Source organism: Trachemys scripta, chromosome 5 (assembly GCF_013100865.1).
Source record: "Trachemys scripta elegans isolate TJP31775 chromosome 5, CAS_Tse_1.0, whole genome shotgun sequence".
Lineage (NCBI taxonomy): Eukaryota > Metazoa > Chordata > Testudines > Emydidae > Trachemys > Trachemys scripta.
This window is the reverse complement of record NC_048302.1, coordinates 116,756,520-116,782,117: the sequence shown is the minus strand read 5'-3', so window position 1 is coordinate 116,782,117 and position 25,598 is coordinate 116,756,520. Positions and strand designations below refer to the sequence as shown.

The following is a 25,598-nucleotide window of genomic DNA, read 5'->3' as shown; positions in this document are numbered from 1 at the left end:
ATGCGTGGTGGGGTCCCCAGCAGCTGCCCAGCTACAACGGGTGGCAAGGGGACTCTACAGCTGCTCAGCTGCAGTGGAGGACTCTCCACAGCCACCCAGCTGCTCAGCCCCCCCCCCAGCCACTCAGCCATGGAAGACAGCGGGGGCTCCTCTGCAGCAGCCCAGCCACAGGGGTGGGGACCCCAGAGCCCCCAGCTGCAGTGGGTGGTGGACCCTTCTCCCTCCCCATTTTGTCAGGAATATTTTTAGTAAAAATCATAGACAGGTCACAGGCTTCCATGAATTTTTGTTTATTGCCTGTGATCTGTCCGAGATTTTTACTAAAGAGATCTGTGACAAAATCTGAGCCTTAATCATAAGTGATACACAAAACATGAGGCTTCCGCTGAAAGAGTACAGCACAGTTTCCCCAGTATGTAACGGACATGGTTCAATTAATCAATTTTGTCCAAAGTGCATTGACCAAGTCTATATTGATTAATTTTATTTTTCCAATATCTGAAAAAAAAATAAAAAATAAAAAGGTCACTCTTTCTAGGGTGTTTTGTTCTCCATTTTCACTGGAAGTAAAAAGAGATAGAAGATGAATGGGGTTTTCTGAATTTCTTTGTATTCTATTATAAATATAACTTCTATGAGAAGAAGAATTCTGAACTGAAGAAGCATTACTAGAAAGGAAAAAGACTCACCTCCAAGGCAAGTAACCTTCCTTCCCATTCCTCTACTACTTTTTCAGCAAAAATCCAAAGGATAAAGTAAGGAAACTAAATACAGCAGTTCTGATTGAGGACCACCAAAGCATAAGTGAAATTATTTATTTAAGTTAAGCTATAAAGTGATCTTTCAAACCACTTGTAATGGAGGCAACTGCTGCTAAATGATATCTTAAGCATATTCAATTTGCATGGCAGCGTGATAACAATCAAATAGTCCAGAATACTGATAGGTGGACATGCTCCAGCACTGAAGCTGTTAATTATTTCAGAATGTGGAATGCTCTATTTGCTGCAATTGAGGTTGGCTGCTAGACCTGTTATATGCTTCTCAGTTGGCTGAAGCACCAGGCTGAGTCCCCCCTAATGGTCGGTCACCAGTCTGCTATATTGGACCAATCCTTTGGATTCACATGCATCCAAGCAAGCTGGGTCTGAGCAGAATCCAGTCACTTTCTCAAACTCTGGGCTTCTACAGCACACTCCACAGGTGCATACTCCGATCCCCTTCTTTGGGATATGGGATGCTGCAGTTCACCTACCATAAACCCCTAGACCAGTGCTGAACCCCCCCCCCCCAAACTCCCCATTCACCTGTGCATGTTTCTTTCAGAGCTCCACCCCTACGGGCACTCTGGTTTAAAATCTTTGGGGCTGTCATAACTATAAAGGGAAGGGTAACAGCCTTCCTGTGTACAATACTATAAAATCCCTCCTGGGCAGAGACTCCAAAATCCTTTTACCTGTAAAGGGTTAAGAAGCTCAGGTAACCTGGCTGACATCTGACCAAAGGACCAATAAGGGGACAAGATACTTTCAAATCTTGGTGGGGGGAAAGCTTTTGTTTGTGCTCTTTGTTTTGGGGGTTGTTCGCTCTTGGGACTGAGAGGGACCAGACATCAATCCAGGCTCTCCCAATCTTTCTGAACAAGTCTCTCATATTTCCAACTTGTAAGTAAACAGCCAGGCAAGGCGTTTTAGTTTTTATCTTTGTTTTCTCAACTTGTAAATGTACCTTTTTGCTAGAGTGTTTATCTCTGTTTGCTGTAACTTTGAACCTAAGGCTAGAGGGGATTCCTCTGGGCTCTTTAAGTTTGATTACCCTGTAAAGTTAGTTTCCATCCTGATTTTACAGAGATGATTTTTACCTTTTTCTTTAATTAAAAGCCTTCTTTTTAAGAACCTGATTGATTTTTCCTTGTTTTTAGATCCAAGGGGGTTGGATCTTGATCCACCAGGAGTTGGAGAGGGGATGGTTAATTTCTCCTTGCTTTAAGATCCAAGGGGTTTGGATCTGTATTCACCAGGGAATTGGTGAAGAGTCTCTCAAGGCTACCCAGGGAAGGGAATTAGCACATTTGGGAGTGGTGGCAGCGGACCAGATCTAAGCTGGTAGTTAAGCTTAGAAGTTTTCATGCAGGCCCCCACATTTGTACCCTAAAGTTCAGAGTGGGGAAGCAGCCTTGACAGGGGCCATGTGACACTTAAAGTGAGAAACACAAGCTTTGCAAAGGAACTTCTTATATACACTCACACTTCACTCATAATCACCACAGAGTGTTACAGCTGTAGGCAAAATGAAGTCCTGAACGCAATACCCCTTAGTTGGATTTCATCCCCTTTGAGTACTCTCTGGATGTGAGTCAAGTCAGTAAGGGAGGCTGGGTGTCCTTCTCCTGCGGTGACCTCTAGTTCTGGCAATGCAGCGTCTCTCCTTGCTAGACAGCATGTCACTTTAAAAGAAGTTTCTGACACCTTTTCCTGCTTCTCTTCTTATCTGGGATTTTCCCTTCTACAACCCCCATATGGGCTGCTGGACACAGAGGATTGTGAATAGCTTTCCCCATATTGTCCTCCCCAGGGTAGGGCTATTCATGGTTGCTGGCCCTGTTTCAGCTTCCCAAATAGAATATGTTTTCTGCACAAAATGGAAGTTCTAATACACAGCAGGCACAATTATAACTTAGTATTCGTGAAGGATAGATCCATCAACAGCTATTAGCCGACTATGACAGAATGTATCCCTGTGTCAACAACCTACACACTATTTGTACACTATTTGTACAAATATGTTTTGTAAGGTATCAATTGAAATCTCGTAATTTGCTGGTCAATATTGTTCTGATAAAATGTGTGGCAACATTGTATGTGAAGTTATAAGATTTCCCTGTATCATGTTATTAAAACATGTTCCAAACCACAGTCTTGCCCAAGCAGAAGTTGGCAAACAGGCCTGTCCTAAACAAAGGAATATGTGCTCTGCTTAATTTGCATTTAAGCATTAAAAAGAGTCATTAAGCAGGATGGGGGACAAAGGAAGTTCAAACAAGTGGTAAAAAACCAACACGGAACATTCTTCCACATAGACTCTGTCTCCTGAATCTCAGCTGGAAATGTTTTTCAAAAGGAGGACTGGCACTGTAAAAAGGAGGGACAAACACCACAAGGCACCCCTCTCTCTCTCTCTCTCTCTCTCTCCCTGCCCATTGCATTGATGGCACTTGAAGCGACAAAGGAAGCATTCCTTTGATTCTAGGAGAAGGGGTCCTGACCTAAGGTGTTTGGTCAGTAAGACTGCTAAAAGCACAGGGTGAGAAAACTTTGCTTTGAATTTAACATGGTTTGTTAAGTTAGGCACCAGCTGTGTTTTATCTTTATTTTTCTGGTAATTTTTTCTGACCTTTATGCCTCATTATTTGTACTCACTTCAAATCTCTCTGTGGTTAATAAACTTATTGGTTTACCAAATTTAGTGTGTTTAAATGGAAGTGTTTGGGAAACTCTATTTGGTATGGCACATTACGTGCCTACTATTTCTATTAAAGAAATAACAGACTTTATATAAACTTGTATTGTCCAGGAGAGGGCTGGGCAGTACAGGACATATACTGCTGGAGGAAAATCTAGGACTGGGACTGTGTTGGGGTTACCCTGCAATATAACCAAGGCTGGTAAGAGCCAAGGTGTGGCAGGCGGACTATAGCACACACCCAGACGTAGCTGGGAGTGACTTGCATGCTGGAGGCTGTTTGTGAGCAGTCCAGGCTGGAGGCTGCAGCAGCAAAGCATTGTAAAGGGAACCCAGGTGACACTGTTACTCATTTCACTCTAGTATGTCACTCTGACATAGGATGCAACAACCCCATGCCACAGGTGTCCCTAAACTTCCATCTGCCAGAAACTGGGACTGAACGACAGGGACTGGATCACTTGAAATTGCCGTGTTCTGTTCATTATCTCTGTAGCATTTGGCACTGGTCACTGTCAGGATACTGGGCTAAATGGATCATTGGTCTGAAACACTATGACCATTTGTCACGGGATACATTCATCACTAGGGTGTCTCCTCCTGACTTTTCCAGAGATTAGCTCCTTCCAGATCTGATGCCCCTTCCGTCATTCGTTCATGTTCCCCACAGCCTTGTTCTCTCTCTCTATTCAGGATGCACTCTCTTCATGGTTTAGCCTCCAGCCAGGTCACTATGAGTTTTCCCCTTTCCAGGGTATCAAAGTCCCACAGGTTGAACTGTCCCAGGCAGTCTTCAAATCCACTGCCCTGACTGAGCCACTTCCCCAGGGACTGGCGGGGGAACCCAGGCGTTCCCTCTACTCCGGGTTCCAGCTCAGGGACCCTCTAATCAGCAGTCAAGATCTGCAATGTCATATCTTGCTGCTATTTCCTGAGCCTTTTGTTACTCCACCTCTCTCAGGCTTCTGCTCTACCATCCTTCTAGGTAAACTCCTCCTTTCAGGGCCTTGATCCCTGGGGTTTCTACTCTCCCCCCCTGGGTTTCCTCCTTTCTCACACTAATGCCCAGACAGTGACTGCAGACTTCCTCACTGCAGCCCTTTTTTGTTTCCTTTTTTATGGTGAAGCAAATTTGACTGAATAGTCTATTGCCACCACCAGCTACAATTCCTCAATACTTAGTGGTTTATATCTTCTCACACAGCCCTGTGTCTTTGAGGTAATGTAACAGCACCTTTTAAATAATATTCCATTTACCTAATGTTTTTACTAAATCACAATGTATTTTTTTGCCTCAAGATGTTTGAATGCCTCACAAAGAGTTTCTCTTTCTTTATCAAAGTCCTTACATACCCAGAAAAGGTGACTGATTGTTTCTTTCATCTTCCAGAGTGCACATAGTCCATCTTTGTGTCTTTTTATTCAAAAAAGATTTTTGTTTAAGTCACAATGGCCAGTTAGTACTCTACACAAAAGCAGTCAATAGCCTATGCCCTGAAGTATGCCATAATCCTCAACTCTAGACACAATTCAAAAAATCTTCCTCTTTTTTCATTAATCAATTTTTAGCCCCTTTTAAATTTTTCTGTACTATGCTTTTGAATTCCTGTTTACTCTAGAGTATTTCTATATCAATCCTTTCATTTCTTACATCATTTTTACCTGCTTTTTCTGCCATTTTGTTCCCTGTTATCCCAATATGCTCTGGGATCCAAGCTAATGCTACATGTAGCCCAATCTGTTCTAACTCCGTTAGTAGAAATATAACTTCATTGATTAAATCACTTCTACATACTAAGACACCCTTTTTCATCACTATAAGGCTCAAGACTGCATACAAAAAAATGACCACTATTGCTGGGTGTACATCCCAGATCTAATTTAATGCTAGCATTATTGCTGCTAGTTTGACTGTCAAGACAGCTACATAGTCAGATATTTTTGGTATACAACGCCTCCTGTTTTTCATTTTTTGGACTTATCTTTATATATTTGATAAATATATGTTTTCATCTATTATACTATATACTTCACTTTTAATACCTACTCCCTTTTTTACCCTTAGATTTATAAAATATATTTAAATCCATGTTTGGACATGTGACTTTTCATCCATAGCTAATTTTTCTATGACTGAAAGTTCTGACTTTGTTCAGTTTCTCCTTGTCTTTCAACTCCTGCATCCAGACTAACTAATACAGCATGTGGCGTTCTAATATCATGTGCTATAGTTTGCCTATCAAATTCCCAACAATCTTCATAAATTTGTTTGGTACTTTCATCATTTCAGTTCCCATTAACTTTGTCCCTGAAATTTAGGTTAAGTAGTTTCATTTGTGTAACTGTCCTTTCACTAGAAGCTATTCGTAGCACATACGGATCTTGTAATAAATGCACCACACACAATTCGTAGTGCCTGAGCTTGTATTAAACCTAATTTTTTAAGTTCTGATTTTGATGCTGACCCAACGGCTTGGCAGCCACAGTCAATAACTGGTCTGATTAAGGCTCTGTATTACCATCGGCAGTGTTTTCTCATCGGCCCCTGAGTTAGTCCCAGCAAGACTTTTAAGCAGGTTGATCCTCTGTGTACATTTATTTTTATCATAGTTTATATGATATTTTCAGCATAATTTAGTACCAAATATTACCCTTAAAAACATGAACCTTTCAACTACATCTATTTGTTCTCCATACAGATACAGTTTATATTCCTTTGTGACTTTCCTTTTTATAAAGATCAATCCTTTGGTTTTAGCAATGGAGACCTTGAAACCCCACACATTTCCCTGGTCAGAGGTCTCTCATTAAAGCTTTGTTGATTCTCTTTTCTGCCACCTCATTATTCCTGCTCCCAACCTACAGAGCACAATCATGTGCGAGTAGAGTGACACTTATCCGATCACCTATTTGTTCTGAAAGATCATTTATCAAATTATTAAATAAGGTTGGGCTGATAACACTTCCCTGTGGTGTACCATTTTTAATATTATATATATTCAACATAACTTTCCCAACTCTGACCTGCATGGGCCTTCTATTCAAAAAGTCTCTAATCGACTCATATATTCTTCCCTTTATCCCTACTGCACGTACTTTGAACTATAAGCCTTCCATCCATAGTATATCCTATGCCTTTTCATTATCTAGAAAGACAGCTAGCATGAAACCCACGTGCCTCACACTTTTTTGTACTTCAGTTTCTAATTTAGCAACGTGATCAACGGTGTATCTTCTTCTCCTAAAACCAAATAGGCAACCAATCTTTCATCCACCATTCTCTCCATAATTTTACCTAGACAGACATGAGGGCAACTGGTCTACAGACATCTGCTTTCATGGATAGTTTGCCTGGTTTTCATATTGGAATTACTACTGCATGTTTCCACCCTACCGGTATCCACTCCATTTTCCATATAGAATTAAATAATCCCAAAATAACCCTCAAACTGCTTTTCAGAGAGATATTTAAACATTATGTTACATATATTATCTTTACCTGGAGATGTATTCTTGCTGACATCAATAGCTTTCTCAGGTTCTCACATACAAAACTATTCATTCAGTATAGTGTCTTCAAGTTGACCCCAAATACATAATAAATTATAATTCTCTTCAATGAACTGCCTTTTAATCTGGTAGAAAACTTCCGTTTGGTTTTCATCATTATTCACCCCTCAGAAAGTTTCTTCTCAAACTTCTGCTTTCTCATTATCAGAACTTCTAACTCTGTCAGCCCCATTAAGAGTAGGATGTGGTTACTTAGTCTTAATTCCATTAATTCTTCTAATTTTCCTGTATATTTCTAATGTCTTGCTTTCTTTGTTTATCTGCCCCCAATACTTCCTCCAATGCTTGTTTGTTTTTTATACTTTTTGTGCTATATCCTTACTTCTTTTATACTTTATTATTATACTTAACTATTGATTGTATTTTTTTTATTTTTATTTTTTTGCTTTTCTATAGGCTTTCTTCCTTTCTTTAACTGACATTTTGTACTCATTCTACCATGGAAGTGAGTTTTTAGTTTTGAGATATTTCAGTTTCCTAGATATGGGTACAGTAGCTGCTGTGATTACCAGGTAATCCCTTTGTTACATTATCACTGAAATTCTCTCTGTCATCACTCATACAACAATTATTCACAAATTCAGTACATTTACTTATAAATAGCTCCCAGTTAGTTTTCTTAAAATTCCAAGTGGGTAATTTTCCATTGCCTTCCACCTTATCTGGTCCTTGAAAAGTAATGAGTATAGGGAAATGATCACTCCCCATTCTTTCTTCTTTATGTATTTCCCAGTTGCATTTACTTGCAATATCTGCTGTTACAATGCTGTATTAAATCTAGCTGGGTGCCATTGTTTAAAACCACTGGATTGTTTTCGTTAATGAACTTGTCTAAGCATGCACGATTTTTATCAGTTGTCTTAATTCCCCACAATTTATCATGACTATTAGGTCACCACATATAATATCTGGTCTTTAAGCATTCTTCACTATTTCTTGTAGCTCTGAACTTTCTAATTTCCCACATGGGTTATAGATATTGTAAATCCTTAAAGAAATATTATTCTTCAGCATTGGGATCTCAACAGCATTATATTCTTGGCTTACTTCTCTGTTCTCTACTGCTATGTAGTTTAATCTTTCCCTTATGAAAGTGCAAATGCCTTCTCCTCTTCCTAGTTTTCAGTCTTGCCTATAAGAATTTTAAATACAAGCTTTTCAACCAACAATGTTTCTTGGATACTGAAGCGGAGTGGTCACCCCATCCGGCCCTGAAACTGTTAAAAGCCAGCCCTCGGAGAGGACTGGGGCTGAAAGTCAATAAGATTGGGAAAGCAGCCACAGTTGGGCCATGCCCAATTAGGAGACAACTGGCCCTATAAAAGGGCTGAGAGCCAGGAGCTGGGTCAGTCTCTCTCTAGCTCTTAGGAGAGAAGGACCTGGCTGCCTGGGAGCTCAGGGTATAGGGAACACAACAGGTCTGGAGAAAGGCAAGAGGAGCTGGGGAGCTCCAACTTGGTAAATCCCCAGGCTGTGGGCCTTGCTAAAGGCGAAAACAGGTACTGGGGTTGCAAAGGTGCAGCCTGGGGTTAGGCAGAGGCAGCAGGTCCAACCCCCCACCCCTTGCCAATGATGAGTGGTTTAGAGTCTGCCCCAGTGAGCAGGGGCTGAATGATGACTGGCAGTAGCCAATGAGGCAAGGTGGGTTTAAAGGATGGGGGTTCCCCTGGGAGGGGAGACCCAGAGCAGGGGTACTGCAGGGGCAGAACCCCGAAGTAAAGGGCACCGGGGTCCAGGCGGGACCTGAGGCAGTTAAGCCACTGACCAGAAGAGGGTGCTCCAGGCTGAAATTGAGCTAATTCCCAGGATAACCAGCAGGAGGCTGAGTCTCACTTTGCTACAGATACATATAACAATTGATTTAGTTTTCATTTCCAGGATATTTTCTTTTAGTTCTTGAATATGTGCTATCAGACTGTGTGCATTCTGACAAAATATTGAGATTCCCCATTCTAGTCATATTTAATCAACTTCATTCAACATTGCATGAATATGGTCCACTGACAAGTTATTAATATACAAATGTTTTTCCACTGCCCTTGCTATAATTTTCTTTCTGATTTTTTTCCCCCCAGTTTGTGATGTACAATCCCAATGTATCACTTCTACCATAAATGCAATAAACCTTTTTCATTACTAGTATATGATTGAGGCTGTGTCTGCAATTCCCCTTTTCCTGTGCTATTGTTTCTTCCTTCTCCATCTGATGCTGTGAAAGTCTCCTTACAGCTTCTGCATAAGATACATTATTAACAATTTTTGTCTTTTGTAGCTTGCCTTGCCGCAATACACCCTCTATATGCGGGACTGTAATTACCGCCGCAGTTACTACATTTGGTTCTGAATATCTGAAACCCTATTGTTACTTTCTCAGGTGGAGTCCCTCCCTCAAATGTAATCAGGACATCTGTTAACAGCATGCTTTCTCCTGCTCGTTTACTAATTAGTCGCTTACTGACTACTAACACTTTATCTTCTCCTATGCTTTTGGTTATCTCATCATTGGTCAGCTCTAATGCCATTATATTTCAGTCAGATACTTTGGTAGCTGGCAACTTACTTTAACTTTCCCTAGCATTTTAGGTTTTAGCAGTTTATCAGCTTGCTCTTTGTTTTTACATTCAGCTAAAAGATCACCATCTCACAGCCTCTTTGCTCTTAACAATATCTCCTATGCTTTTTTAAATCCATACCTTCACAGAGTTAACATCACTAATCTTATTTCTTTGGATAGGGATTTTACTATAACAACATTTTGGTTTATTTCCTTCCTCAGCTTTGCAATTTTGGGGGAGGGGGTCGGGGGGACTGTTATCATCTGATTCTACTCTTTTCAGCCCTACTTTGTATCCATTCTCCCTCTCCAATAGACTCTTCTTTAGTTTACAGAGTGACTTCATTTGGAATCAGAGAATCCTCCATCTCCACCTCCCAGCCCTTTTCTGCTGCCAGCTTCCTGGCTTTATAATAGCCTGCCTATTACATCTCATCTGGGTTCCATCAGGGATTGCGTAGGCCCCTTAATCCCCCTCAGAGATGGACTATCCAGTTAATGAGTCCCTTCTCAGTCTCATTATCCCTTTCCAGGCTAGTGTGGGGGTGAACATCCCAACACACCATTCTTTTGTTCTTATGTAAAGTAAATGGCTTTCATAATTGGACACACATTCCACTAAACTGTCGCATGGAGGATCTGCAGAACTCGTAACTTTGGGTTCTTGGTCTGGCAGGCAAGCCATCATCTAAAAAAATTGACAATCTTGCACTGATTTCCCTTCAGAATAAAGAAAGGTCCCATGAATCCCCCCAGCATCAGAGTTTGAGTAAATAAATCAGTAACTTTTTGCAAGTTATGAGAGCAGAGGCAGAAATATAAACTAAGACTTGTACAGTTAACTTGAAGATACCTGAGTAAGAGAGACTTTAGTGGCTTAGTGCACCTCCCCAGTCAGTGAGGTTCTTCTGTGAAGAAATCTTCACAGAAATCATGACAAATTTTCTATAATGAAAAAAGGCAAATAGGAGGAGAGACAGAGTTGACAGTACTTTGAATATGCTGCTTGCTCTTACTTGACAAAGCTAATTTGACTGCAGCTTGACTCATAAGACGTGGTTTTAACACCTCCTGAGATGTAGGAGGTTGATGTTTATATTCCCCAAATGCAGAAACATATTTTGCAAGCCTCTAGACTGCCAGTCATACTTCAGTGAAACATATGCTGCCTTGTTACTGCAGATAACAAATTGCCACTCTTCGTCCAAAGGGTCAATGTCACTAATAACTAATTTGTTTGCCAAAGAATTCTGAAAATGAGTGAGGGCTCCATAAATAGAGACTAGCTGTACTATATTCATCATAAGATAATATATGGCCAGACTGTTACAATCAAGGTGAGTTAAGTGAACTTGTTGTTTTTAGCAGTTATCTTTGGTAAGTAGTTTTGCCCACCAGATTCCCAGCTGAACTCCCTTAGGAAATAATTTGCAAATCTTACAGATCAACAGTTACTTTAGATAAACAATAAAAATGACAGCATATAGGATCTCAAAATATTTTACAAACATCCATTACTTCTAACACCGTGGTGAGATATTATACACATTTTCAGATGAGACTCAGAGAGGTTAAGCAGAATGTCAAAGATCACACTGTGAGCTGGTGGCAAAGCTGGTACAGAACCCAGGAGTCCTGTCTTCCAGTTGCCAACCCTAACTGCTAGACAGCTCTGCTTCCCATAATACATACTCTTATTCTGGTGTGGAGAGAAATCAGTTTGGATCATAGTCCCTCTAAATAGAACCCTGGATTAGTCTCATGTATAGAGGACCATGAAGGATTATGAACAGCTCAGCAACTATCATCTAATTTTCTGTTTTAGGTATTTCTAAGGCATCTATCAACCTGGTATCCAAATGCTAAGGAGATTCATACTCTGGAGGTTTTGAAAGAAAGGAACTGAATTCATATAGGACTTTGAAGAAAAAGAGGGTGCCACAGCATTGCCCTTCATAAAGAGAATCTGCCTGCATATCATCAAAGCAGTGCATTTTCTCCAGGTGCTTCAGGAACAAGACTAGAGCCAAATAGTCATAACCACTAGAAACACTTCCCTGAACTTACACTGGCTAAAAGGCTGCCACCATTACTATCAGACAAGCCAGACTACAGTGATCCAGGACATCCAGACTTTATTATTGTAATGTTCTATACCTGGAACTCAACACACAAGCGCCAATGAAAGTCCAGAATGTAGCATTGTACCCTGCTAAACAACTCCACTAGTGTGCCTGGTGCTCCTTTCACTATACTGGATATCCGTCGATCATCAGGTCCAGTTCAAGAGCAAAGTGCTAATCTTCAACACTCTCAAATTCTCTGAGGAATTGCCTCTTTCTGTGACATAGGAATTTCCATATCTCTGTGCTCCTGAAGAGCTGTGTATGATAACAAAGTTGTGAGAGCTAGATTCAGAGCTTTTTTGCTGATTGTTTGTTGTGCAGCTATGGAACTTCCTTCCTCAGCAATCGAAATGACCTACAATATCACCATTTTCATATCAAAGACCAAAAACTCTTTTTGCCTTAGGTTTCCAAAAACAATAATAGTAACATTATCATCAACACCGGATTGCAGGGTGAAGCTGGAATCACATGGCAGTGAATTCTCTGTTTTCTTTTCTGTCATTTGTTTATTTTTCCATTTTGACCTGTTTAAAAAATGGGTGCTCGCTCGAGTTGAGCCTTTTTTAGATTCTTGTTGAAATGCTTCCCTTAAGCCATTACTGACAGACCCCAGAGCAGATTTACAATCTCAACGCTTGCCATGGATAATTTCACTAGATGAAGAATGCAAATTAATCTGTGGATAAGGGAGGAAGTAGGACTCCTGGGCTCTGCCTCTGAGTCACATTGTGGTGTTTGGTAAATCATGATCTAGCCATCTATTTGTCAATGACACAGGTCCTGAACAGTTTAACAATCTCCTTTTCTAACATGAACATTTGGAGCACAGGTCTCTGTCTCATTGTGGAGGAATCCAACAGGAACCGAATTGTGGGCTGTTGGGCCTGAGGGGTTGAGCTAGGGTTGCCAAGCATCTGGTTTTTGCCCGGAACAAAAGGGCCCGTTGAAAGTGAGTGAGGGTGGGATAGAGTGAGCGACGGAGGGAGAGAGAGGGAGGGAGCAGGAGCAGGGCCTCAGAAAAGGAGCAGGGCAGGTGTGTTAGGTTTTGTGCTATTAGAAAATTGGCAACCCTAGGTTTAACCAAAGTTGGCAGCTGAGATCTGGAGCCAAGTATCACGCCAAGGTCAATAGCTGGGGACAAGAGACTAGGGTTGAACCGTACTCAAGGATCAAACCCAGGGGCATGCGCAGGAATTTAAAATTTACTGCTCTTGGGTGGGCACCGATGCGGGAAGCAGTACTATTATGGCGGGGCGGGGGAGAACAAACTCTTCCAGTCCCAGGGCCCCGGATCGGGGCACAGAGCGCTCTCCCTACCATAGCCTCAGGGCTGGAGAAGTTTGCGCTCCCCACCACAGCCCAGAAGCAGGAGGAGTTCTGCACCTCTCGTTGAGGCCTTGGGGCCAAAGGAGTTCTGCGTCCCCTGCCAATTATTGGGGGAGGGGGGAGTGGGCGTCCATGTCCCTGCTTGCCCCCCCTTGCACCCGCCCCTGGTCAAACCAGAATCAATAGCTAGGAACCGAAGCGCAGGGCAAGGAGGCGGGAACAAGGCAAGGTTTGTCTCAGCAGCAGGTCAGTGATCTCCCTTGTTGCACAGACAACTTCCTGGTACTCCCTCCAGGCATAAATAGTAGGTCTGGACCCATGCGAGGTCATGCAGGGAGCTTCCAGTCTTCTCTATCATGAACAGCACTTCCTGAAATGACTGGTCTCCCTAGATGTATGGTGTGTTGACCAGGCGTGGCTCTGCCCTGGCTGCCTGGTAGCAGCATGAAAGTGCAGCCTACTGTCCCAGGTTCAAGCCCCATGAATCCCCACAGAACCAGATAGGAGTGAGCTGGGAGATAACCAGCCTTACACTGTGAGCCTCATTTAAATACAGTGGCAGGTAACTCAGTAGTATCTTTGAATAACAAATACTATTCTCTCAGCTGCTGGCAGGCTGCATTAGTCTATCCAAAGGGAGTGAAGAAAAGGGGGAAAAAAAACAAACAATATGTGCTATCCAAATGCTCAAGAAAAGATAAACAACCAGTAATTATCCAAATCATAGATCACTACATGTACAAGAGAAAGAAACAGAAGAGTGCTGCACAAACATAGTCTGTGAGCATCAATATAATGAATTGGCTTGTTAGCAAAAAAAAAAAAGATAATTCTCTTATTAATGAATTGAAGGATCTCCTGGCGAGATAAATAAATAAACCAGAGTGCTTTAAAACTATGAAACAAAGTCACTGGTATATAAACATTATACAAACCCAAAGTGTTGCGGTACATCTGAGGGAACCATGCATAGGTGAAAGATTTGGAAACTATATACCCTCCCTCCATTCCAATTATCTTTTTTGCTTTAATTGGGCTACAGCAAGTAAATGTTGTGGAGGGACCAGAGAGTTCCTGATCCTCCAAAGTTACCAAAGAGAACCAGAATGCGTTGCAGTGGGGAGCTTAATAAATGTTGGAACTTCCTGATGAGGGAGCTCTCTAGATGCTGCTTAAAGCCTGGCTCTTTGTGTCTATTTCCTCACTCTGTATACATTAACCAAATGTGCGAACTACAGCTCTACCCTGATATAATGTGACCCAATATAACACGAATTTGGATATAATGCGGTAAAGCAGTGCTCCAGGGGACAGGGCTGTGCACTCCGGCAGATCAAAGCAAGTTCGATATAACGCAGTAAGATTTTTTGGCTCCCGAGGACAGCGTTTAGGGGTAGAGGTGTGTATGAATTATTTCTCATCCTAATTCACAGGGCCAAGATTTTTAAGACCAGGTATCTAATGTTAGGTTCCTTGTGACACAGGGACAGAAAGGGTTAAGCAACTTGCAGGCTAAATGACCCAAATTCAACCTTTAAAGACTTATTAGAGAAGTATATAATCTATAATTGGGGCTATTCCTTATAAATAGCTAACATAGCCATGTTAAATGGACTAGACCTTTGAAATGCAAACCTGTATTGTTAGAGAATTAGAGGTAATACTAATTGTATGTGTTTACTTATATCTTGTTAGATGTTAACCATATAAAAAGAATGAGGAGTCCTTGTGGCAACTTAGAGACTAACAAATTTATTTGAGCATAAACTTTCGTGGGCTAAAGCCCACTTCATCAGATGCACGCAGTGGAAAATACAGTAGGAAGATATATATATAGAGAGAGAGAGAGAGAGAGAGAGAACATGAAAAATGAGTGTTGCCATACCAACTCTAATGAGACTAATTGATTAAGGTGGGCTATTATCAGCAGGAGAAAAAAAACTTTTGTAGTGATAATCAGCATGGCCCATTTCAAACAGTGAGGTTTTTTACCCACAAAAGCTTATGCCCAAATAAATCGTTAGTCTTTAAGGTGACACCAGACTCCTTGTTGTTTTTGTGGATACAGACTAACATGGCTACCTCCTGATACTATTAACCTGTCAGATAATGTGTCCAATCCTTTAGGTTGATAGAACTTTTTTATATGATGAACAAGATTTTTAGTAATCCTTATCATATTTGACTTGGCTGTTTCGGTGGGAGCCCAAAGCTGGGTTGCTTTAAGGGAACTGTGTTCTGGCTTCTGGGTAACCAGTCAGGTATTGCAGAAGCTGCTTTGTTGCTGGCTTGGTGAATCTAAGAATTAGAATAACTACCAGTTTGGGGGATTGTCTGCCCCATTCTTTGCAGTTTGCCCTAACTGCGCAATCTCAGGGTTTGTCTTCACTATCCGCCTGGATCGGCGGGTAGTTAATCGATCTCTCGGGGATTGAATTATCGTGTCTCGTCAGGACACGACAATCAATCCCCGAATCGATGCACGTACTCCACCAGCGCAGGTAGGAGTAAGCGCCGTCGATGGGGGAGCCGCGGCGGTCGATTTGCTGCCGTCCTCACAGCGGGGTCAGTCGGCTCCGATACGTCGAATTCAGCTACGCTATTCGTGTAACTGAATTTGTGTATCTTAAATCGATCCCCCCGCAGTGTAGACCTAGTCTCAGAGTGGCCCTCCTGGAACCCTGGTCACACTTCTAAATCCATATTTCACATGTAAATATATTTCTAGATATTCATAGGTGCTGAACACCCTGTACCTCCCATTACCTCAGAGTTTGAAGGAACATTTTTCATAACTTTTTATTTTATGATTAGCACAGGTAACTTCCCATATAAATATTAACAAATCTTATTCATAACCTGTATGTGTAATCTTTAAAAAACATTTATGTTTACCTACATCTGTGTACTAAGTTTGTTCAAATTCCAGAAACAGGCTGTCTGTCATTTTTGCCACTGAAAGGATTTCCTATATTTTATTTTTCCAGGCCATTAATATTGGGATAGCTGTCCTTTACCAGAAATAAACCCTTACATATCTGGCTGCTAGGAGTAACTTTGATATCAGTAAGTCCTTTCTTGAGTCAGTAATCCCCTTTGGACTGTTAGAGAAACATACTGTATTTTACCCCTCTATTGCTTTTCCTTAGGGAGGAGGAAGTATGGTCTTGTGATTAAGACTCAGAGAAGGACATTAAGAAACCTGGATTCTAGTCATATCTCTCCCACATATTTCCTTGAACAAGTCACTTAATCTTTCTATGCCTCAGTTTCCACAACTGTAAAATGAGAATAATAATAATTATTCCTAAATGGCAGGGGTGTGATGAAGATACATGAATGTGTGTACAATGATATGCCATCTTATGATGGAGGGCAACAGATAAACACAATGTATTTTTAATATGGTATTATACTGTATTTAATGGCATCATAGGTTGCCTAGTGGAACTTGATGCCATTCTGATAGGCATTCAGTTCCAGAACCATGGTTCCCATAGATTGCTGAGGAAAGAAATAAAACATAATTTTCAATAAGAATAAAGGGAAAACTTGTGCCCTCTCCCATATTGTGCGGCACGCAGGATCAAGGAACAAAGACACCTTCCCCCAACCTCTTCTTTGCAACTGAAACACAGGGGCAGTCCTTACAATCAAGAGTCTATGCACATTAATCTAGGCCATATTTTGTCACCACCTCTCTTACTGAGTAGCGCCTAAGTGCATAAATATCATCATTTGGCCAAATCCTCAGATGGTGTAAATCAGCATAGATCCATTGACTTCAATGGAACCAGGCTAATTTATACCAACTGAGGTTCTGGTCCATTGTGTTCAGTGGGATCACTGAGAGAGAAGATGCTATGCAGTAGGAGTCAGGGTGGCAAAAATCTAACCATCGATCAAAGGTGCAGTCATTTGTTCATGCCTCTACTATGCAACGCAGAAACTGTGAGCACCAAAAGGAACTAGACTTAAAACAGCTAAGTAAAATCCAACTGATGTAATGTGAAAAGCTTTAGTTCCACAGATGTAGCTGATTTAAATTAACCTACCACATGTTAGCATGAAATAAATAAACAAACACCAAGGCATGTAATGTCTTAAATTGACATGTAAAATGTTTGCTCTATTCCCAAAGATCCAGTTCTGATGCCGGTAGTCATAGCTACACTGGAAACATAGCCCTTTGTGCAACTAGCAAATCTTAAGCTTTTGGCAAGGCAAATACTCCAGAATTCCCCAGTGCTACCTGGCAGGCACTTCTCTAGCCAGCCCAATAATGCCTTGTGTCGATTTAGTGTATTTTGTAAAAGAATGGGAAAACTGAACTTCCATTTTAATTAAAATTTGAATTCCATTTAAATGTCCAGAGAGGCAATCTGGTCTGGAGGATTCAGCACACTGATGGAAGTCAGGCCTCCCTGAATTCTGGTCCAAACAGTTGTTCTATAGATGCACCATGTTCCATTCGGGGCAAGCCATTTAACTTCTCTCTCAATTTCCTCATCTGCCATGTGAGAATAAAAATATTTCCCCATTTACTTACCACAAAGGGGTGAAGTGAGGATTATCTCATGTTCTGAAGGGGCAGTGTTATGTAAATGCTAATTAAATTTAAGAAAAGGGAAGCATATTTACAACATAATTATTTTTATTGTGCTCCTGATACTAGAGTGGTGCTCAGTTACTATAGGAATGAGTCTACTGAAATGCGTTATAAATAGGCAACTCTCCTTAAATTGAATGAGAACAATACTCAGCATTTATACAAGGATCACAAGTGGAGAAACTGAGGCACAAATGCAGCTCATTCTGCACTGCTTTGCACCTTGTATAATCTGACATCAAAGTAGGTGCAAAATGCTATCAAATATAGTAATATGTTTATGTCCTTTTTGCACAAATATAAATGGGCTACACAGGATGCAAGGCAGTGGAAAATCAGGCTTCAGAGAGATTCAGACTTGCATAAGGGCATAGAAATAGATGCCAGGTCTCCTGACTAACAATTCCCTGAGTTAGTCACCAGATTGCCACTGGTGTAGAGCCTCCTTTTGTGAAATCATAACTGAGTCACCAGTTGTACCATGGCCCTGAACGCTAGTTCTGAGCAGAAACCCAAAACCGAATTGCTTAGCTACATATTTCTAAAAATAATCATTTCAATGTTTTAAATATTGTAAACGTAAAAGAAAATGGCTTAACCAGCTCCAGAATCTGAGAGGTGTTTCAAAAGGGGAAAGTCAAGAGAAACAGGATAGGAGGGGAGGAAAGGAAACAGGTAGTACAAAGACAGCAAGAACATGGAAAGGAGAGGGAGGAAGATAATGGAGGCTGCAAAAACTTTAAGAAAAAAGAGAGAGAGTTGTTGGGGTTTAAGAATCCATTCAATGGTTTGGAGATAAGACTAATACATGCTGCCTTGTAGAAGACTCAAGCTCAGTGTCAACTCAGGAACTGTTTTGGGATCATGGAGATTAAGCAGATCACACAGCAAAGGAATGGTGATGAGTCCTTGACTCTAGTGCCACAGAAAGAAAAGTCTGCCCACTGTTAGCTGGTAAAACAAACCAAAATGAGGACTGCTTTAGAGAGGAGTTGATCTAGAGAGGTACACATGGTTTCAAGCTCTGTGAGGGGAAACTCAGGCTCTTTCATACAAAATGATAATCGGTTCACTATTACAGAGCCACATGGTTATATGGTATAATGAAAAATCAAAAATTCTGCTTTACCTCTTGATGAACCTTTGACAGAGTTACATTGCCCCACACTCAATCACATGGTGTGCCATGTTGATTCCCCAGCCTCTTGACCTCTTTCTGTCCCAGCGCTAAAGGACTAATACTGAAAAGTGTGGAAAACCATCTACACCATCTGAGGCCAATGGGAGTTAAGGGTATTCAGCATTTGCTTTAATATATGTACAGAACATAAACACACTAGAAGCAGGTAGCACACTGCCACTTTGCATCTCTCAAAACAAGCATCACCAGGCATTGTATTTCTGGTAGGAACTCACAAGAACACCAGAATATATAGCTGTGAAATTTACAGACAACTAATGGTCCTATACAAGGTCATGAACATTCATGTGGTGACAGCATGACTGCAGCAGCTGACTAGCTGAGACATATTTTCATTCCTGAGGGCTTGAAGGGGCCGGACATCAGAGGGGGTTCTCAGTGGGTGGGTATTGTCAGCCCTGTCAAACGTTAATATCAGAGATTTAAGCACTGCTAGTTGCCACTGTGCTCCCATGCCAACCACTGAAAAAGAAAGAAATCCTGCTGCACCTCTGCTCCCAGGAGAAGAGGCAGTTGTGTGGTCAGCCTGAGTGGAAGGCAGTAGAACAGCTGCAGCAAAAAGAACAGAATTTGACACATCGATAGATTTGAAAATGCTAACAGTGCATGTAGTGTGGAATTCATGATTCATGCTGCCTTTTTATTATTGGCGAAACCATAAAGAAATGCACAGGTCCTCAGAGAGATACAAGATGCATCAGCATGTTGAAGACTATTTTCCAAATACATGATAACACTATTTTTTGTCTCTCTGGGGAACGTGTACCATATTTTGTCCTTGCAGACCTTTTGAACAGTATTAACATTTTTTTTTCCAAAGAACATTTACAAGTTTTTTTCACTCCCTCCTGAGTATTCTTCCCAGAACTGACTCTTATTTCTTGCCAGACTTTGATTAAGCCTTGACAGCACCTGGCTTCAGCTTCCCCGTCCGTAAAATGGGAACAATAACACATGCCTTTAGATGTATGGTGAAGCTTCATAAGTGTTCATAAAACTCTCTAAAATATTTAGAGGAAAAGCTGTTATCTCAACGGAAAAGTGTTGTTATAATAAATATCGATAAGAGGATATTCCATGGAGGGTGCATTTATGGAGTATGGTTTCTCTTTAAACAAACTTATTTCAGAAAAATTTCCAAAGAACACAACTGGATTTTCTATCCTCCTCCTCTAGCCCCCCCTTTCCTCTATGTTCTCTGTGACTCAACTGCTTAGGTATGCAGTTTGATATACTGTACTATTAAATGATTGTTAATCATCCCCTTCGTGTTCTCTCTGCTCATCTAGCATCTGTCTCCTCTCTTTCCCTTCACACAAGTTCAGCATTATTGGTGCAACAGCCTCCTCCTCTGCAGCTCCTACCATCTGGAGCAGATTTCCTGCATCTCTCTATATCAACAAGACTGCATCTCTCCTCAAACATCATATGAAAGCAACTCTCTCCCTTGGCCACTATACTTGCTTCCCCTCCTAAACTCTGCTGTGCATTATTATTCAATTCTCCATGATACTGATCTCTGCAGAAATTTTTGGCTCCACGTTGCATGAGAGAAGCTATCACTAGAGCACAGTGAAATTTTTCAGCCAAAATATATTATGCACTGAAAAAATGTAGAGTTGGGTCAACCAAAACATTTTACAAATATCAGTCGATTTTGGGTAATTGTTTCGGTCTAAATCAAAAATAAAAAAAATTCTGAACTATCAAATTGAATTGTTTTGGCGTTATCAGAATGAATCATTCCAGTTTTTCAGGATAGATTCACAAGCAGATTTAGGCACCATTCACAAAACTGGAGGAGGCAGTGGTAGTGATACCTTCTTGTAATCTTTAGCCCACTGGTCAAAGCACTCATCTTGGATGTAAGAGACCCAAGTTCAATCCCCCCTCTGGAGCAGGACCTTGAAACTACATCTTCCTCCTCCTCCAAAGTAAGAATCCTGGCTGCTGGCCAGCTGACTTTTTGATTTGCCAAAAATTCGGGGGGGGGGAAGGGAGTTTGGTTTGGGTCAAAACACATTTATTTTAATTTGTTTTTCAGAATTGCCTGCAAACTGTTTTCCCCATATCTTTAGCTACCAGGATTATAGGTAGTTGTAGCAGGAATGTACTCAGAACCTTATGAAAGATTTAGGTGATCCTCAACTGGTGTAAATTAGATGTTTTTGCAAGACTAGCCTAGAGCTGTAGCACCATCAGGCAGTGAAATAATGGGGGAACAAAGGGAAATGGTAGCTCTGTCCCTATAAAGCTCAGCCCAGTTTCTCAGGAAAGACCCAGGTTTCCCTGAGCTCTAGGTCCTTGCAGTGAGTCCCCTGGCACTGACTTATCTACAGGCCTCTTCAGGCCAGAAAGCTAACTGACAGGTAACAGAAGTTCTGTGAGGTGGAGCAGACCATCTGGCTGGTCTCCCCTACAGGACATTTAGTTTCACCTTGTCTCCTTGCTCCAGCCTGGGGTATACACAGCACATCTCCAAGTCCAATTAATTTACAATCTCCTACAGACGTGCTAAAAGCACAGGACACCTGTTCAGTTTAAGGAGCAAGTGAAAGATCCTTGCTGAGGAGATTAATGTAGTAAGGAAAATGGGTCTTAAGGAGAAATCGGAAGGAAGAGAGAGCTAGTGACCTGTCAGTCACACTGCGTGGTACTGTGATGGGATAGACAAACCCCACACTGAAGAAGAAGGGGCCCATGCAGTCCCGACCCACTGCATCCGCACAAGTTGGAAGAGGAGCTTTAAAAGGGGAAGTGGAGTAGCTCCGTGGCACGCAGGCAGTGGAGGTGAGCTGACATGCACTTTGAGCTCCTGAGAAGGAGCACCATGGGAGCTCTTGCTGCCTGAGGCCTGGTGACAGTGACCTGACCCAGCCTGCAAAGAAGGGACTGGTGGCTTTTGAAGGTCAGAAACTTCATTTTTATGTTCAGTTCTTTACTTTAACCTGGGAGAAAAGCAGGCTTATAGGAAATGATCCAGGGAGGAAGTCACATAGCACCCCAAGGTGCAGGGCTTAGCTGCCTAACAGGCCCTGGATCAGAGCCTGGAGAAGAAGGTGGGTCTGGGGTCCCCTACCAACCCCTAATTAGGGGACAACTATGGAAGCCTATCCCTTGGTAGGGCTCCTAATTAATGGAAGACCCAGAAGATACAAGAGTCCACATCACGAGACCTGACCCAAAGGGAAAGCTCTGAATCCCTCACTTGATCCTGAAGTCTTCCCTCATTGTGGACCCTTTATACACACCCCAAAGGGGTGGACTTGCAAGCACAACCTGGCTGGAGGGCTGAGACACTGAATGTACAGACCACCAAAGGGTGGGCCAGCTGTGAGAAAGGGGAATGCCTAAGAGAAAGTCAACACCCCTCATCCAACCACTAGGCAGCATTGTCCAGGAATGTTCCCCTTCACAATTACTTTACATGTTTCTGTGCCATAAAACCCTGATTCAGACGTGGGACCTGAGCCAAAAAACCCAGATTTGATCATCTCTGAATTTTAGGTTGAAGTGTTTTGAAATGAGAACCTGGATCTGAATTTTGCAAATTACCCCAAACCCGATAAAGTCCCAGTCCCAAATGAACACTCTACATTTTTCAGTTCATGCCTATCTCTACCCAGCCATTCATCAAGTAACGCATATTGCCTCAGATGCTTAGAGTAGTTTCAAACATTCCTTCTTAGTTCTCCTAGATGTCTTTGATCGACTATTTCTATTTCTCTAATCAGTAAGCCCGTGCTTGACATAATGGGAAATAAAGTCTTGCTGAAAATATGATAGTTGGATTCCTTCTCTTCCCAGAAATACCAGGAGTGAAATGGATGTCTTTCAAATGCAGAATTATACGCACAATGATATCCTAGCACTTGATCAATGTTCTTTTCCCTTTTCAATTAAGTCTCTTATGTTATGTTTCCACAAATTAGACTTTTTATTTTTCACTTCACTGCTGAGAATTACATTTTTGTTCTGCATTTGTGCTTTGTTCAGGAAGGAAATTTGTAAAAATAAAACCAAACAATATATATTAAGCATGCAAAGGAAGGGAAGGGACTATATCTCTTTACCAAGGAATAAAGCAAAGATCAGGAGAACACAGAAGTTACATGTCAGGCCAAAGTCACTGCAAAAGGTCAACTTCAGAAATCAATTGAGCTGTCCAAGTTAAACGTCAAAGAAATTATAGGATACACTAATAATACAAGACTGTCTGTTCAAAGGTTAACCCATTCTGCCTACACCACTCCTTGACCTTAATAAGTAATTATCCCACATGCCATGATAAATCCACAAACAATTCATGACACTCTACAACTCACTCATTGCCATGTATAATTCACCAGTTAGTTATCATGTACTGGCTTTGTTAAACTGAATGGAAGATAAATCAAAAGGTTTATGCTATCTTTTTCAAAAAGCAGGCTTCTATGTACTAGTGGAACCGTATTCTGTCAATAACTCAAAGCTAGTGGGTTTTAATAACTGTGCCTGCTAATAAGGATAGGGAGCTCAGTACAGGGAGAGGTAAAAACTAGGTTTGGGTGGCAGGTCAAAAAATTGGCAAAGAAAGTGTCTGTAAATTAGATTTTCACTAAGAGACAAACCTCTTTTTATAGCTCTATACAATAAAGCGCATACAAATTGTAACGATTTGGGAGTGCTGGCCTAATCAGGAATAACAATGATACTTTGTATTTATATAGCGGTTTTCATTTTTACAAAAAGGTACGCATTATCCCAATTTTATGGATGGGAAAGCTGAGGCAGAGGAAAGTAACATGACTTGTCCAGAATCACATAGGACACAATCCGGGTGCCACTGAAGTCAATGGCAAAACCTCCAATGGCATCAGGGCTGGCTCCAGGGTTTTGGCCGCCCCAAGCAGCCAAAACAAACAAACAAACAAACAAACAAAAAGCCGTGATCGCGATCTGCGGTGGCAATTCGGCGGGAGGTCCTTCGCTCCCAGGCGGAGTGAGGGACTGTCCGCCGAATTGCCGCCGAATACCTGGACGTGCCGCCCCTCTCCGGAGCGGCCGCCCCAAGCACCTGCTTGAGAAGCTGGTGCCTGGAGCCGGCCCTGAATGGCATGAGTAGACTTGGCAGAACAAGATTTGTATTTTTCTTTAACTGACTGATAATATCCAGAGAAAGACAAGGTTAGTGAGAGGTAATATCTTTTATTGGACCGAGTTCTGTTGGTGAGACAGACAAGCTTTAGAGTCACACAGAACTCTTCAGAAGAAGAATTGTTCTGTGTAGCTTGTTTCTCTCACCAACATCAGGTGGTCCAATAAAATATATTACCTCATCCACCTTGTCCTCTAATATCCGGGGACCTAAACAACTGCATACCAAGTTTACTTTTAAGTTTTTTTATTTTTATCTATTTCAAATTTTCACAGTTCTGGAAAATTATGGGGGAATCAGACAATAATTATTTAATGATGGCAAATGTTGAGATTTGAAAAATTAAAGCTTTATAAACCATTAAAATAAACTGTCAACATCACACATCAAAATATACAACGTTAATATTCATAAATCAACAAATCATACCTATTTTTATTATTCATTTGCTAGTCCATTTGTAACCAGTCTAATTCACAAAAACAACAAGGAGTCCGGTGGCACCTTAAAGACTGACAGATTTATTTGGGCATAAGCTTTCATGGGTAAAACACCTCACTTCTTCAGATACATAGAGTGAAAGTTACAGATGCAGGCATTATATAATGACACATGAAGAGAAGGGAGGTTTGAGAGATACTTGACATGTTTGCACATACTCTGGAGTGGTCTCTAAGACAGAAAGTTACTTACTAAAGGTGGCCTCATGGAAGTTTTATTGTCAATTATTTTGCCCTGCAAGACACATGGCAAAATGTGGCAGCCCTATATTTATCTTCAAATGTTTGCAAACATTTCTCAAACCATTCTTCTGACTAGGAAAGTGTTATCTCCATTGGAGATTTCCCTTCTCTATTGTGTATATTTTATACTTCAGCTAATTTTAAAGTACAGTACCATCAATCTAACTATTATAAATATAGCCCACCTACTCTTTATTATATCAAGGTTCTGTGTGGTTCGTCAGGCATGTAGGTTTTGCCTGTTAACATACTGTTTAGATTGGGAAAATGTGCAGTTATTGATTAGCATAGCAGATAGGAAGCTTAGCTGTTATGGCCGTTTTACTAATAAATCAACATAGCCACAGACAATGTTTATTTTTCTCTAATATGAACAAGACTTACATTCCTTATGTTGCATATGTGCTCCTTTAGCACAGCCATAACATCTGGAGCAATGGGAGTCAAAAATATTTGTCAAATGTACATTTAAAGTATGTTCAGAGCAAAATCCCAAGGACATTAAATCTAGAAACTTCAAACACTTTTCAAGAGTGAACTAAATTTGTCTTTAAAAAACCCAGCACACATCCCAATCACAATTTCATACTATGCATTATCACTTGTAATTTATCTCAGTGAAACTGGTATGTAATTATCATCCCTATTACTCTATAACTAATCCCCTTCCACATGAAAGGTTTCCTTTTTAGTTGACTGAAAGGTTGATTCTATATAATACAGGATTGGGTGGCCCAAGCACATCACTTCCAAACCACAGTCATACCCTATTATCACCAAGGAACAGAATACCAAAGATCAGACTCCATTTTCCTGTAGTGCATGTATAATTCAAGGATGCCTGCACCAGTTTTCTACTAGGGCAAT

The 25,598-nt window shown here is 41.1% G+C and overlaps 1 protein-coding gene across 2 annotated transcripts in view; it reads right to left on the bottom strand.

The window, feature by feature from the left end:
* Window positions 1-25,598, bottom strand: part of SORCS2 (sortilin related VPS10 domain containing receptor 2) — an 810,911-nt gene that overhangs the window by 288,136 nt on the left and 497,177 nt on the right. The gene's annotated exons all lie outside the window — the stretch shown is intronic.